We start from the raw sequence: 15,222 nt of genomic DNA on the forward strand, positions 1-15,222 counted from the left end.
AGAAATGTATGGTTACCAAGACGGAAAGGGCTGGAGGGGTAAATTGGGACATTGGGATTCACATACACACTGCTATACATACAATAGATGATTAGTGCTCTTTTGATATAAATAATCTGACCTTAGTCTGGGAATACCAAATCACTCCAATTGTGGAGCCTAATAAAGGCATTTGCTCCATTTGTTTTTTCCATACTTTTTTTTAAATTTCCCTGATTACTAGTAATGTTGAGTCTATTCATACTTACATTAAGTAGGTGTCTTAACTTTCCTAAATTTTTCTAATGATTTTCATATCATCTGAAACATGATATGGAAAATGTTATTTGCATCTTTTTTTGATTTGTCAAAAATGTCATAGATTTTGGATAATAAATATTTATCTTTGTCATTTGTTTCAAACATTGTTTCTTGGAATGTCATCTGCTTAGCGTAATTTTATTGTCATGTGGAATTGTTTCTTAAATCTACAGAATATTTCAAATATTTCCTTAATAGTTTGAATCTTTTGAATATTAGTAAAAGGCCTTATATTCGCCTAAAGTTTTAAACATTTTCATCTATAATTTTTTTTTTAGCATTTACAATTTTTCTATTCTCTAGGTTCCTTAATGGGTTATACATATACATATGATTGTCTCAAAGTATTTTTCAGTTTCTTTATTACAATAATCTATTTCAGCCAGTGATAGCTGTTTAACCATATCTTTATTTTGTATTCTATGAACAAAATAACATATTTAACATTTAATTATCACATTATGTATAACAATTTTCTGATGTTAATCATTGCATACATAAAACAAATTGGCTAGGGTAAATTAAAATTCAATGCACTTTTGGATTTTCTTTCTTATTATTTTACTTAGAATTCTTGAGTTATTTTTGTGATAATCTTGAAATTGGCTTTTCTAGACTTTGCTTTTATCCTCATGATAATCTTTGCTTCTTAATATTAGTTGTGATATCCTACATTATCAATGAACTACTTTATATAAAATTAGAATTGTCTTCTTCTAGAAAACATTGCAGTTCTGACTTTATGTGTTTCTCTGTCACAAAATGTCAGAAGAATAGAGGATACCTGCATATTCCAAAGAGAATGGAGTGAAATTGAGGCCTTTTGCTATTTCTTCAGCTTTATTTATTAGTGCATTGAGGGTACAGTTAGTATTATATTGAGTGAGAAATTGGGTGAGAAATGATTAGTTCATGTTAAAAATAATGTTTATTGATTTATGATATCATCATAAGCAAATGTGAAAAATAAATATGTAAATATATGGTTTTCTCATATATTATATCTATACATATATATATATATGTATATATATATATATATTATACAGCATTAAGATAAATATCATAGGGTTAATATTAAATAAAGGACATTTCTGAAAAAATGTGAAGAGGATCCTTATAAATACTTAAATATGATTTTAAAAAGTTCTTTCACCTTCTTCTTACTTCAAATTCAACTTCTAGCATCTTAGTTTAGTTTTTACTGATTTCACAAGTATCATGAAATTAATGTGAGTAGAGCTGCACTACTAGCAAAAACACATATTGCTTTTTATTCCTTTTTAATGTTATAAGTTTGTGTTATTTGTCATTGCTAAACCTGAGTATATCCCTCAAAAATCTAGCAGAAATTGTCCAGCATTTCTGTGGGGAGTGAGAGGATCAGAAAAAATCAAGATAAGTGTTACTTCTCATAGTATGTAGTTCCAACTAAAGAATCCTGGCTTACTTTACATCATTCCTATGATAAAACATTAAAATTTCTGTAGTATATTAAAGTTCTCATCAATTGCAGCATTCTTGCAAACGAATTTCACTGAAGTCATTCATTGAAATGTTAATTAAAATTTTTTTTATGGCCCACGACTTTGGGGAAAATAGTTCTCCAGAATTTGCTCACAAATCTATTAAAATGGAAAAGTTTTAAATGAATGAATTAACAAGCACATTTAGCAAGAGGAAAACTAAAAAGTGTGACAGTTACAACACTTCATTGGTTACATTTTACTGGGAAAAAAGTAAGAAAATTTGTATAATATTGAATTAACTCATGAAAATTAGCATAAGTTTATACATTCTAGGGCTGGAATAAGATATTTTCTAGGACAACATAAATTTAAATTTCAGTCTATAGGTAACTGGAAGACAAATGATTGCTACATTTTATATAATATAGAAAGTTCGGCAAAATTTTTAAGTTGACAGGAAATTTTATAGTTTACTGATTCTTGAAAATTCAATGATTATTTTATCAAAAAAATAGAAATGCAATACCAGCTCAGAGCATTCATTAATGGCTGGCTTACTAGAATTGAAAGTGGAAAGTAGTGTAGATATTAATGCCTGAACAATTCACCAAAATGTGAGAAAAATAAAATGCACAAAGGCAAGTCAGTGAGAGACACAGTGTATATTTCAAAATTGCCTTATTTCCTTGTCAAACTCTCTGTCCAAATAGGTAGCTTCTAAAAGTAGAAGACACCAATATAAAGTAAGACAAAACTGCACATTCTTTAAAAAAAAAAAAAATCAAGAATATATATATATAAGCTGCTGTCTTTTATGATCAGGAAACTCAAAGTTCCCCAAAATAATATTACTTACTCTTCAAAATATTCTATATATATCATCCTTCAACTTAAAATTTTTGTTTCATTAATTGTAGAATCAAGATCTGTAGCATTTATTACTTCCCCAAATTCTTATATTGAATAATCACATGAATAAGCAAGCTGGATGTAATAATGCTATCTATGTCACCTGTGAGTGTCTTTCTAAGATCATTTTTTTTTTTCAGGTGTAAGATTTCTTTCATTATCTATCATTTAATTTTTTTTTTTCATTATCTAATTTTAAGCTCACTCAGAGGTTATAGATTTTCAGGTCTGATACAATTCATTTACTAAAATTTCCAGAAAGATTTTATTTAATGAAATGCATTTTTATGTTGAGGTGAAGATGATGTGCTTAGCTGATAAAATACCAGCTTCTCACAGCATCTTAAATGAGTAAACCTCTTCTTGCCTGGTGATATGCATCTGTTTCTGTAATTTATGTAGCGAGTTTCCTGCTGATATAAGGATATGAATGTTCGCAAATTGAATATTAGTAGAAGGTAGATTTCCTCCCACTGCTTTTGGATACAATACTGGCAATGAACAGTAGGAGGTAAATTCATCTCAATTCCAATTATAAATAACATACATGGTTCTCGTCCATCTATTGTCTGAAAAAACAGGAAGCTACATGAATTGTAGTAAAATAAAAGCAATTATAAAACTGTGTTTCAAAGAATTTTTATGGTTTACTTATTTCTCATTTTAAAAATTTCTTGCTGTGTCTCAATGGACACTCAAAAAGATGTTTTCAGGTATCATTCTCAATATCATAGAAGGAAAACGAATATACAGTGTCTTCCAGTTGTTTATTTAAAAGTTACTATTAGTTTAAGAAGTCCAATTTAATCACATCAGATTTATTTCAAATAATCAAGTGATTCAAGTGCTTTATTCCACTTTCAATCCAATATAATTAAAATAAATATTTTTTAAAAGGTAGAGCAAAATTTTGAAAAGGCACAAAGACTAAGCCTCAGGCTGATATAAAACTAAAAGCCAAGCATACTCTGTGGACTTGAACATAAAACATCAGTGCGTAAAAACATGCTGCGTGTCCTAGGATTAACTGCAGTTTCATCTTGTGCTGTGCGGTGCTATGCTTAGTCGCTCAGTCATGTCCAACTTTTTACGACCTCATGGACTGCAGCCCTCCAGGTTCCTCTGTCCATGGGATTATCCAGGCCAGAATACTGGAATGGGTTGCCATCCCTTCCCCGGAGGATCTTCCTAACCCAGGGATTGAACCCAGGTCTCCTGCATTGCTGTTGGATCTTTACCACCTGAGACACCGGGGAAGTACAGTTTCATCTTAGGGCATATTGATTCTACAGGTCTATATGGATTAATGTTCAGTTCAGTTCAGTGCTCAGTCGTGTCTGACTCTTTGAGACCCCATGGATGGCAGCACGCCAGGCCTCCCTGTCCATCACCATCTCCCAGAGTTTACTCAAAACTCATGTCCATTGAGTCAGTGATGCCATCCAAACATCTCATCCTCTGTTGTCCCCTTCTCCTCTTGCCTTCAGTCTTTCCCAGCATCAGGTTTTTTTCAAATGAATCAGTTCTTTGCATCAGGTGGCCAGAGTATTGGAGTTTCAGTTTCAGCATCAGTCCTTGCGATTAATGTTCAGGACTGATTTCCTTTAGGATGGGCTGGTTGGATCTCCTTACAGTCCAAGGGACTCTCAAGAGTCTTCTCCAACACCACAGTTCAAAAGCATCAATTCTTTGGCGCTCAGCTTTCTTTATAGTCCAACTCTCACATCCATACATGACTACTGGAAAAACCATACCTTTGACTATTACAGTAGTTCAGGATTAAAAAATATATATATATTATGCATGATTTACTATGAATAACTAATTTACTGCAGGGGGATAAAGGGAAGTATGTGGTCAGCAAATATGTTAAATTTACTAATAAACAGTAAAGCTGTTTACTTAAATTTTTTAAATTTCTCAGAAAAAGAGATTGTAAATGCTATAAAGGAATATTGTGGGACTTCCCAGGTGGCACTGGGGTAAAGAATCCAGCTACCAAGGCAGGAGACATAAGAGACATGGGTTCAATCCCTGGGATGGGAAGATCCCTTAGAGGAGGACATGGCAACCCAGGCCAGTTGCCATGGAGAATGCCATGGGGTTCTTGCCTGGAGAATGCCTTAAACAGAGGAGCCTGGTGGGCTATAGTCCGTAGGGTCACAAAGAGTTGGACATGATTGAAACAACTTCGCACACATACAAAAGCATATTAGAATTAATAAATGAGGCAAATTGTACAAATCTTGACTGTGGATTCAGAAGTCCTAGATTTACATCCTGGACCTACTCTAAGTTTGACCACTATCACAACTGTTTGATGAGAGAAAATTCTCTCTATGAATGCAGAATATAAAGTTGTCTATATATGATTCCATGATTTTGGACCCTCTCTTCTGACAATTTAAGGGAAAAAGAAATATAATCAGAATGGTGTTTTAGAAAGATTAATTTTACAGTGAGGTAATAGAGAGAAGTAAACCAATAAGGTTGCTGTGTGTATCTGATGGTGAGCATGCTGTAACACTGCAGAATAAAACTATACAGAAGTAAAAATATAATGCTGCAAATATGAAACTTATATCATGCTTTAAACCAGTGTTGCCTCAATACAAGTAAAAAAGAAATAAAAAATAAAATAATTTAATATTTAAAATGGAAACAGTGGAAATCTAGCTAATTCAGCTAATTCAGCGTGATGATGGCCAAGAATGAATTTAGAGAGATAGTATCAGTACTGAAACTAGCAAACTGAAAATGTGGGAACTGAGGCACAGGGATTTTAAATAAATTTCCCAAAGCCATAGAGCTAATGGCAAAACTGTGATTTGAATTTTGATAGCTCCAGAGTCTATGTTCTTAACTTTATTCCTTATTAAGAATATTAACTACACATGATGAGTAAAGAACAGAGATAAAAAACAGCTTCTATATTCCAGATTTTGGTGACTGAGTATATGGTGATATTGAAATGGAAAAGGACCCTATGGTCCTTGCCCACCCCACTATGTCCTCTGCCTGCCTTTTGCCTGAGGAAAGACTTTAGCCAAAGAATAAGATTAATCAGAGAAGTGATAAAAATGCAGAAACAAAGAGAAGCAGTCAAATAGGACAATACAATCATAGTTTAGACAATAAGCAAAGTTTAGGACTTGTAGTTCCTTCTCAAGGGCTATAGATAGGGACTTCCCTCGTGGCTCAGACGGTAAAGCATCTGCCTACAATGCAGGAGACCTGGGTTCAATCCCTGGGTCAGGAAGATCCCCTGGAGAAGGAAATGGCACCTCATTCCAGTACTCTTGCCTGGAAAATCCCATGGATGGAGATGCCTGGTAGGCATGAGATCACAAAGAGTCGGACATGACTAAGCGACTTCACTTTCACTTAAGGGCTATAGATAATATTCTGAGCCATATCCTGTGAGTTGTCCTATAGATACTGAAACCCCCACCAGGTGGAAGAAGCTAATTGCATGATGACCAAGTCTAAGCTATGACACAATTTGCTCCATTTCACATAGTTCCAAGAACTGGTCTCAAAGAAGTGAGAGCAAGCTGACTCTGAAACTGAAGACCAACTGTACCTAAAACAAGATGACACTGATCAGACCTCCACATGATCAACTTCAAGATGACTCTCAGAGCTGACTGTACTGTTTCTGCATGTAGCCCCCTCCATCTATAAAAGCTCTTGCCCACTGGTTGTGTGGGGTGGGGAGGAAGTCAGCCTTTGGATAGGTGTCTGCCCCTCCCCCAGCCTTCAGTTGTCAGAATCCAAAATGAAGCAAACTTTCTTCATCGCCTTTCAAACATCGCCTCTTTTATGGCTTTTGTGTGGCAAGCAGCCAGACCCCCCACTTTCGTTTACAATACTTGATGAAATAATAAAGTTCTATAAAGATAGGCCCAATATAAAAGGGAAGGGAATGTTTTGAAGAAAAACTTATTGTATAATATTGGAGTAGCAGAATTCCACCGTCTGGAGCAGCAGTGGTGAAGTGAACATGCCTTGAGACAGGAAGGCACTGAGCCTATTCAAGGCCTGGGGTGTAAGGGAAAAATAAAGTGAGTTGTTACCTTGTTACATACTCAGATTGAGACAGCTCTGAAGGCTGCTCAAATTTGCTTTAGGCTACTAGATATGTTTCTGATCACTAGAAATAACATTAAAAGTTAGGAAAAATCATTTCTGAAAAAAGACTTAAATTAAATGAAATTGTCTTGAACAGGCAGAAAAGACAGTGGTTTCCAGGATGGTGAGAAACAACTGATGATTGCTCTTCCATCATGTACTAATTTTTAAAATTATATCTTCTCCTCAAGAACATTCCACATGTTTATTACATTCTAGTATGACTAGAACACAATTTAAACTTTTAATACCATTAAGAATGGTATTAAATGGGCTTCCCTAGTGGCTCAGAGGTTAAAGCATTTGCCTGCAATGCAGGAGACCTGGGTTCAATCCCTGGGTTGGGAAGATCCCCTGGAGAAGGAAATGGCAACCCACTCCAGTTTTCTTGCCTGGAGAATCCCATGGACAGAGGAGCCAGGTGGTTCCACGGGTTGCAAAGAGTCGGACACGACTGAGTGACTTCACTTTCACTTTCACCATTAAGAATAATCAATAGATATACTAATTATTGAATCAATTTTCTATACCTCTTTTCTTAGTTTCAGTTGTCTGATACTAGTATTATAGTACTTAAAATAGCCCTTTCTTAACCTATAAAGTCAACTCTTACTGACATCCAGTGAACTATGGTGACATCACCAAAATTAACAATATGTCTAAAAAAGAAGTAATCGATTCTTGTTGGTGGAATTCATGGTTTCTCTAAAGAAACTAAAGCATCTGAAATTTAGTATATGTGAAATAAAGAGGAGAACTTTAACAAAGTTAGTTATTTAAAATTTTTCATCAGATTTAGCAGCGAAAGAATCACCTTGTTTTGCTGGTTTAAGTCCTCCTCCAGGGGATCTTCCCAATCCAGGGATCGAACCCGCATCTCTGTCTCCTGCATTGGCAGGTGGGTTCTTTACCACTAGTGCTTCCTGGGAAGCCCTTAAGCTGTTTTATTGGCATAAGAACAGAAGGTTGAATACAGCGGAGACGGAGAGATAATAACGAAAAAGAAAAATGTGTACAGGTAGAGTGCTAAGGAAGAGGCTAGGTAAAGGTGATAGCTAGTAAGATGTAGTATTAAAGGAGGTTTAGGTATTGTTTCCTTTTTAAAAAACAGTCTTTTTGAAGACTTGATCAAATTTAAAAGATACTGAAATACCACCCACCCCCATCCCCACCCCAAGAAAAGTAGCAAAGATGTAATGGAGCAACTCCCCAAATACAAACTAGGCATGATGGAAAGCACAGATAATGAAGCTAGCCAGAGAAAACCATATGTATTTATCCATTTGAATAGAAAAAAAAAATCTGGATACAGGTAAGTTACTCAAGAGGAAGAAAGTTCAGAAAGATCTTTTAGAATATCTTCTATTTTCACATAAAAGTAATAGGTATATTCAAGTGGCAAGAGTCAATGTGGAATAGATGGTGTAAAGGACATATGAAGAGTGGGAAAGTTTTTGAGCAGAGACTGTAAGAAATCAGACTGTAAGAGAGAGAGTTAAAAAATCCTCCACTATGTTATTTAATCCACATTCTCTTATTAGTTTATTTTTCATTCCTAGTTGAAAACTGAGGTCCACAGAACACCACATATTAAGTAAAAGAGGTGAGTTTCTATTGCATGCTCTTCTGACTCCAAATTGCATGCTCTTAGTTAAAACCCTATATTAGGATATCAAAGTGTCCTTTTCTGTGCTATTAGAAAAAAGAGAGAGAGTTCATTTTGAATTCAAGAGCATAAATCTGTAGTGGTGCCGATTTGTGCCCTTCAGGTGAATTCTCAGAAGTGCTAGGCATCCTTCCTGGAACTGAAAGAACAGACCAAAATGTTCTATGGCTAATGAGCAACAGGTCATTTCTCCAGAAGCATGAAGGCAAGTCATCTGAGGGTACCAATGAAAGAATAATTACAATCAGGAATCATTAGGGCCCTGTTGACGAGTACTGAAATAAATGTTGATTGATAACTCAACATAAGGTAAGGAGTTCAATATCTTTTTAAAATGAGGTTAAAGCACACGTGTCATCAGAATAAAGGGGTAAGAAAGAAAAATGAAAAGGTGAAATGTTTTAATTGAGTTTGAATGAAATCGCTTAGGCTTATGAGACTTACTGAGAACTGTTTGGAAATCATCTGTGTAATAAAGTAATAAATAGAAATATATGTTGCTAATTATTTATTTTTTTAGAGCTTTTGGAGATAAAAATATTTCAAAAGTATTTAGCTAATATGAATATTTAAGAAAAGAAGTAAAAAGGAGAATGAAATTTTTCATGTATGTGTAAAATCTAGGCTATTTTTGTCCCAGCTATTACTGTAGATGTCTTTACACCTGCAGGTTTCCTAGTCATATCTGTGATTCACATTTTTAATAGTATCATAATGGCAACTAATTTGCACAGATTAGTTGAAGCTAATATTTAAAGAATACGATATTTAAAAAAAATAAACAACCTTCCACTCCAACCACATGAAACAAATTGAATGGCCCCAAATAAAATTATTTCTTTCTGCCATAACTGGATTTTCTCCAGCTTTCTGCTTTGAGAATTCCTACTCAACTTTCAAAGCCAATTTCATATTTATCTTCTATAAAGAAGACCTCCAACTTGCTAAGTCACTTCAGTCATGTCCGACTCCATGCAGCCACATGGACTGTAGCACACCAAGCTCCTCTGTCCATGGGGATTCTCCAGGCAAGAATATGGGAGTGGGTTGCCATACACTTATCTTGGCAATCTCCCCAATTCAGGGATTGAACCCACACCTCTTATGTCTATTGCATTGACAAGCAGATTTTTTACCACCAACACCACCTGGGAAGAACATACCTACTGTATATCAAAGATGGCTTTATCCTTGGCTCTCCACTATCTTGTAGAAATTCCTGCCATCTCAATTACTGTATTATATTTTTGAATTTGTTCACATGTGTTATATTGTACTGTATATGTCTTACCAATGGTTGGTAAGTTATTTTACCTCAATGATAACAACTTATTTATTTTCATATCCTAGAAGCTAGGTAAGCATTTGACAAATATTTATCAGTTAGGAATTTGAAAGAGTAGAGGCTGTATGTGACAGAGTCTAATTGTAGACAAAAACACTTGAAATCTCAGTTCTCCTATCTGAGGTCTTAGTTCTGTCTTGCCCAATGATCCTTATTGTCTCAAATGACAAAGCAACATTAATAAAGTTTAGAAAAGTGCAGTCGCTTCTTAGTGGAGCCAGAAAACCTGAATCAGTGCCCAATCACCTAGAGAATGCTCCAGGTCAAGGAAAGAAAGAAGAGGATGCTTTTATATGAGCACTATATTATTGACTTTTATCTGCCACAGGGGAGACCTTCATTTTAAAAAGGAATCATTTGAATTCCCTGGACAGAATTTGAATGTATAAAGTTAAATGAATAATACCATCTTCCACATGATTTAGCTTAACCCTTTAAAAAGTTATCTTGCATAATTTCCCTGATCTTGAGGTTTTTCAGATTTGATTTTATTGCTTACTAAACGTTAAAAATAATTTAAGAAAAAATTATATAATTATTCAATTATATGATTTCTACTCAAAGAATAACAGAGGATAAGGCTGACCACGTGACTGAGGATGAACAGTCCTGCTCCCACTGCCCAGAATGCAGCTCGGGTCCTGGGAGCCCAGCTCACAGTTCAGGGTCTCCTGGAGCCGAAGGGGAGGGCAGCAGACTCCCACCCTACCTGACCTGCTCTCAGCAGTGCCACACAGCCCCACTCAAGTCAGACCTTGCTAGTGGAAGTCCATCCACCTTGGGGCTGAGGGACAGGTTGTCCATTATTTTTGCTGTTTTTCAGTCATTAAATCATGTCCAGTTCTTTGTATCCCCATGGACTCCAGCACTCCAGGTTCCCCTGTTCTCCACTATCTCTCAGAGCTTGCCAGACTTTGCTCAAATGAGTGTCCATTGAGTTGGTGAGGTTATCTAGTTCATTCATAGCATCCAGGATATGGAGGCTCCTATTGTAATCTTCTCATGATGTCTCTTAATAACACTTGGGCTTCCACGAGGGCTTCCCTGGAGGCTCAGATGGTAAAGAATCTGCCCACAATGTGGGAGACTTGGGTTTGATCCCTGGGTCTGGGAGATCCTCTGGAGAAGGGAATGGCTACCCACCCCAGTATTCTTGCTGGAGAATTCTGAGGACAGAAAAGCCTGGTGGGCTGCAGTCCATGGGGTTGCAAAGAGTTGGACAAAACTGAGCAACTGACACTTGAAAACAATTAGAACTTCAGTGCTTTTTTTGGTGGCACAGATGATAAAGAATCTTCCTGCCAAGCAGGAGACCCAGGTTTGATCCCTAGGTTGAGAAGATCCCTTGGAGAAGGAAATGGCAACCCACTCCAGTATTTTTGCCAGGAGAAGTCCATGGACAGAGGAGCCTGGTGACTAACACTTTCACTTTCCTACAGGCCAGTTAGCATCACAAGTTTGGATAAACTGGATCTGGGATTCACCAGGACTTTGGCATGCAGACAGTGCCTAGTCAGGTTGACACGGATAGGCGGTAAATCTCAGAACATACTGGACAATGATGTCCAGTATGGACATCAGCTTCGGGACAATGATGGGTCTCACCCATGCAGACAAGAGCCCAGTGTCTCCAGTACCTGCTCTATCACAATGGGAGTAAAAGGTGAAGAAAGGTGGGGAGAAGCTTCCTGTATGTGATTGACTCCTAAGTGGGGGGGGGGGGGGGGGGCTCCTTTTCAGAAGAGAAAGCAGAGGAAGGGCTTGAGGTAGAAAATTTCAGGTAGTTATGTGAGTGCTGAAGACAGTTCGCAGGGTTCTTTTTTGGTGTGTGGTATCTAATTTCCTCGGCATCCTTTATTGAGGGGATTTTCCCCAGTGTATGGCCTTGTGTACGTCCTTGGGAACTTTGTCATAAATTAACTGACCACCTACGTGTGGGATTATTTCAGAGCTCTCTGTTCTGTTTCTTTACGATGCAGCTGTAAATGGGATTTTCTATCTTAGTTTTCCTTTCTGATACTTCTACTTCTTTATCAGTGTATAGAAATCCAACTGACTTTTCTGTATTGCTTTTACATCATGAAACTTTACTAAATTCATGCATTACTTGCATGTTTGGCTGGTTTGATGTGAAACGTTTTAATTCAAAAAATCCATTGTTTCTATCATACCCCTGGTCATCCACAACACCCAAGACATAGTTGAGTTCAGTTCAGTCGCTCAGTCATGTCCAACTCTTCGCGACCCCATGAATCACAGCACGCCAGGCCTCCCTGTCCATCACAAACTCCCGGAGTTTACTCAAACTCATGCCCATCGAGTGGGTGATGCCATCCAGCCATCTCATCCTCTGCCATCCCCTTCTCCTCCTGCTCCCAATACCTCCCAGCATCAGGGTATTTTCCAGCGAATCAACTGTTCCCATGAGGTGGCCAAAGTATTGGAGTTTCAGCTTCAGCATCAGTCCATCAGTCCATCAGCATCAGTTCATCAGTCCAATGAACACCCAGGACTGATCTCCTTTAGGATGGACTGGTTGGATCTCCTTGCAGTCCAAGGGACTCTCAAGAGTCTTCTCCAACACCACAGTTCAAAGCATCAACTTTTTGGCACTCAGCTTTCTTCACAGTCCAACTCTCACATCCATACATGACCACTGGAAAAACTATAGCCTTGGCTAGACAGACCTTTGTTGGCAAAGTAATGTCTCTGCTTTTTAATATGCTATCTAGGTTGGTCATTACTTTCCTTCCAAGGAGTAAGCATCTTTTAATTTCATGGCTGCAGTCACCATCTGCAGTGATTTTGGAGCCCCCAAAAATAAAGTCTGACATTGTTTCCACTGTTTCCCCATCTATTTCCCATGAAGTGATGGGACCAGATGCCATGATCTTGGTTTTCTGAATGTTAAGATTTAAGCCAACTTTTTACTACCCTCTTTCACTTTCATCAACAGGCTCTTTACTTCTTCACTTTCTGCCCTAAGGGTGGTGTCATCAGCATATCTGAGGTTATTGATATTTCCCCCGGCAATCTTGATTCCAGCTTGTGCTTCTTCCAGCCCAGAATTTCTCATGATGTACTCTGCATATAAGTTAAATAAGCAGGGTGACAGTATACAGCCTTGACATACTCCTTTTCCTATTTGGAACCAGTCTATTGTTCCATGTCCGGTTCTAACTGTTGCTTCCTGACCTGCATACAGGTTTCTCAAGAGGCAGGTCAGGTGGTCTGGTATTCCCATCTCTTTCAGAATGTTTCACAGTTTATTGTGATCCACACAATTGAAGGCTTTGGCATAGTCAATAAAGCAGAAATAGATGTTTTTCTGGAACTCTCTTGTTCTTTTGATGATCCAGCAGATAATGGCAATTTGATCTCTGGTTCCTCTGCCTTTTCTGAAACCAGCTTGAACATCTGGAAGTTCTCAGTTCATGTTTTGCTGAAGCCTGGCTTGGAGAATTTTAAGCATTACTTTACTAGCGTGTGAGATGAGTGCAATTGTGCAGTAGTTTGAGCATTCTTTGGGATTGCCTTTCTTAGGGATTGGAATGATCTGACCTTTTCCAGTCCTGTGGCCACTGCTGAGTTTTCCAAATTTGCTGGCATATTGAGTGCAACACTTTCCCAGCATCATCTTTCAGGATTTGAAATAACTCAACTGGAATTCCATCACCTCCAATAACTTTGTTCGTAGTGATGCTTTCTAAGGCCCACTTGACTTCACATTCCGGGATGTCTGCTTCTAGGTGAATGATCACACCATTGTGACATAGTTACTACTAATATAATCTTCCCACAGTAACTTTTAATAATATGTTAATTTCTATAAGAGCAATTAGCTTAACCATTTTGAGTGAACTGAATCTCAGTAGGGCTTGGCCCTTATCATGAAATGTGAAGTCTTTTTTTTTTTTTTTTTTCATGTATTTTTATTAGTTGGAGGCTAATTACTTTACAATATTGTAGTGGTTTTTGTCATACTTTGACTTGAATTAGCCATGGATTTACATGTATTCCCCATCCCGATCCCCCCCTCCCACCTCCCTCTCCACCCGATTCCTCTGGGTCTTCCCAGTGCACCAGGCCCAAGCGCTTGTCTCATGCATCCAACCTGGGCTGGAGATCTGTTTCACCCTAGATAATACACATGTTTCGATGCTGTTCTCTTGAAACATCCCACCATCGCCTTCTCCCACAGAGTCCAAAAGTCTGTTCTGTACATCTGTGTCTCTTTTTCTGTTTTGCATATAGGGTTATTATTACCATCTTTCTAAATTCCATATATATGTGTTAGTATACTGTATTGTTCTTTATCTTTCTGGCTTACTTTACTCAGTATAATGGGTTCCAGTTTCATCCATCTCATTAGAACTGATTCAAATGAATTCTTTTTAATGGCTGAGTAATATTCCATGGTGTATATGTACCACAGCTTCCTTATCCATTCGTCTGCTGATGGGCATCTAGGTTGCTTCCATGCCCTGGCTATTATAAACAGTGCTGCGATGAACATTGGGGTGCATGTGTCTCTTTCAGATCTGGTTTCTTTGGTGTGTATGCCCAGGAGTGGGATTGCTGGGTCATATGGCAGTTCTATTTCCAGTTTTTTAAGAAATCTTCACACTGTTCTCCATAGCGGCTGTACTAGTTTGCATTCCCACCAACAGTGTAAGAGGGTTCCCTTTTCTCCACACCCTCTCCAGCATTTATTGCTTGTAGACTTTTGGATAGCAGCCATCCTGACTGGCGTATAATGGTACCTCATTGTGGTTTTGATTTGCATTTCTCTGATAATGAGTGATGTTGAGCATCTTTTCATGTGTTTGTTAGCCATCTGTATGTCTTCTTTGGAGAAATGTCTGTTTAGTTCTTTGGCCCATTTTTTGATTGGGTCATTTATTTTTCTGGAGTTGAGCTGCAGGAGTTGCTTGTATATTTTTGAGGTTAATCCTTTGTCTGTTGCTTCATTTGCTATTATTTTCTCCCAATCTGAGGGCTGTCTTTTCACCTTGCTTATAGTTTCCTTCATTGTGCAAAAGCTTTTAAGTTTCATTAGGTCCCACTTGTTTATTTTTGCTTTTGTTTCTAATATTCTGGGATGTGGGTCATAGAGGATCCTGCTGTGATTTATGTCAGAGAGTGTTTTGCCTATGTTCTCCTCTAGGAGTTTTATAGTTTCTGGTCTTACATTTAGATCTTTAATTCATTTTGAGTTTATTTTTGTGTATAGTGTTAGAAAGTGTTCTAGTTTCATTCTTTTACAAGTGGTTGACCAGTTTTCCCAGCACCACTTGTTAAAGAGGTTGTCTTTTTTCCATTGTATATCCTTGCTTCCTTTCTTGAAGATAAGGTGTCCATAGGTTCGTGGATTCATCTCTGAGCTTTCTATTCTGTTACAC

Source organism: Dama dama, chromosome 14 (assembly GCF_033118175.1).
Source record: "Dama dama isolate Ldn47 chromosome 14, ASM3311817v1, whole genome shotgun sequence".
Taxonomy (NCBI): Eukaryota; Metazoa; Chordata; class Mammalia; order Artiodactyla; family Cervidae; genus Dama; species Dama dama.